We start from the raw sequence: 2,598 nt of genomic DNA on the forward strand, positions 1-2,598 counted from the left end.
ATGACGCCACTGTGCTGTCATTAGGCGCCAATAGAATGTGGCCATAATCAATGGCCATCCTTTCTCATGAGCTACGATCTCAGCCGTCCGAATTCGCCACAGAATTGACAGGCCTAAGGCAAGTTTTGGGCAACCAACTAAGACAAACCAAATAGCATCACGTGTTATTTTCCTGTGGCAAGTATCCTGACTTTGACTTGCCACACATAGCAACCTGCTACATGTTTTCCATGAAAACACTCGAGACATCAAACATGTCACAAACTGGGGATGCTCATCAGGGTATTGGTCTGGCGATTTATAGTGTGCGGCGTGCAACATTCCCATTATAAGAAAGTGTCAGAAAGCAGGGAAGTTAGTGGAGGTAAGAAGTAGTGGGTGTAAACTTACCAGTTTCCTCCATCGTGGGAACGTGGTCTCTGCCATTTACAGATAATCCCACTTCTCCATTACTCAATCAGTCCCACTTTCTACGAGATCAGAGTGCGTTCAATATGACTTATATAAATAGGTTTTACCTATTTTCGACCAAACAACAAGTTTTGCTAGAACAACACAGTATCCAGAAAAACACCAAAGAACTGATAGCTTTCATTCCACAAGCCAGTTCCAAATTCGGATACAAGTCATAAAATATCCATACCTTTAGAATTAACCATTCTGGTCTCAACACCTTCTTCGCTACCCTCCCTAAGACCAACCCTTCTCCTTCACTTTGTGACTGAAGCAAGACTGGACCGACCATTTCTTGGTTTAGGCCAGGATTGTACAGATTGATCTCTCGAATCTAAAGTACTCCCGTGCAGTGCATTTGTTTTAGGTTTAGATTTATTTCTCATCCACACACCCAAATTTACCAAAACATGCAGAAACAGTTTTTACCCATAAACAGCTGGCGACCACAGTGGGAGATTAATCTCTCGGTAGCAAAATCAATTTCCAATTTTCAATTTCATTTTTCCAATCCCAATTTCAAGATGGTAGAGCTCAGATTCGGATCAGCAACAAGCCCTGATGCCACCAGCGCTGAGAACGTCCTTGGTATCAACGTCCCTTCCAGTGGCATCAATGTACCACCTGTCAACATGATCAACACCAGCGGCACATGAAGCATTCCCTCAGGCGTTACACCTCCGAACACCAGGGCCAGAGCCGCTGCCGCCACCCCCAATATTTCTTCAAGCGTGACACCTCAAGTTGTCACCAGAGCCGCCGCCACTCCACCATCAGGACGAGAGACTGGAGGAACCAGAGAAGGCCAACCCCCTATCACCATTCTTGATTTGATAGAAAGACAAGAAGTTCATACTAAGGCTCAGACGGACATGGCTTCAACTCACAAGGAGGTGCTTACTTTCCCCAAGACACTAACGGAGCGGTTACCGCAGGAACCATGCCGACCAGAGCCAATGTGGAGCACTTTTGGTTAGAGCATAGCTCGGTCTACCTCGCATGCGTTACTATCTCAAGCATGTTTGTCAATGTTAGTGATCAAAACTATAAGTCTTGATTTCTAGCCTACATAGCTAAGTCTCGGACTAGGATAGAAAAGTGTAGTTAAGCTCAAGGACTTCATGGCGATTCATCATACAACGACGAAGATCTACTCAAGGAACCGTGGAACTTCATCAACAAAAAGGTATGTGGAGACTTGAACTTATCTATCACTCAAAAGTCTATCTCTTATATCTCCTACTTCTTATGAGATAAAAGTCGTATGTTATATAGACTGGATCATACACATTTTATATTTCGAATCGAGTATATCTCGCCTGTCTATATCTCGAAATCATGTGTTGGTAAAGCGTTTCGCTTTGATCAAGCTTATCTTCACCTAGTGATGAAAATTATAAAAAGTTTCAATTACTTTGAGAATTGCTCTGACGCGAAACGGTCTGTGAATAACGGCTATATAACGTCCTCTGAGAATGTCTCAATGATTGAAATGAGAGTTTAGATTACATAACTATGTATTCCTTAATCCGAAGTTTTCGAACTTTGTTGATTGAGAGAAACCTGAGGAATTGGCTTTGCCAAGTCCGCGAACTCAGTCCGCGGACTGACGGAAGTTCTTGTACCGAGAATTTTTGCTAGGATTTTCCAAAAACTCGTTTGCATGTAAGTGCGCGAACTCAGTCCGCGAACCTAGTCCGCGAACTGGCGAAAGTCACTTTGCCGAGATTTTCTACTGAGTTTGGAAAACTCCACCGGTTGTCTTAAGTCCGCGAACTTGTTTGTGAGCTTAAGAGGTTATGATCTAAATATATGCTCTGAAAATGAAACTTAAATTACTAAGGAATGCTTTATGAAAACCGTGGCTATAAAGTTCATGAGCCGATTCAATCGAATCGAATCGAATCATCTTTGTTTCAATTGTGTCTTGTGTAGTTACATAAGATCTCATAGCAATTGAACAACTCTTTAACTAGTTCATTTGAGTCAATTTAACTAGTTATGGTGAAGAAGAACAAGGTTAATATGAAATGCTCATATGGTTAACCTTTTGGGTTACTATGTTGAACCAACATACACGTACACGTTTGGGCATGGTTTTCACAAACCCAGTAAACGTCTACCCAAGTGTTTGTGACAAGCTAA

This window comes from Papaver somniferum, chromosome 5 (assembly GCF_003573695.1).
Source record: "Papaver somniferum cultivar HN1 chromosome 5, ASM357369v1, whole genome shotgun sequence".
NCBI classification, from domain to species: Eukaryota; Viridiplantae; Streptophyta; class Magnoliopsida; order Ranunculales; family Papaveraceae; genus Papaver; species Papaver somniferum.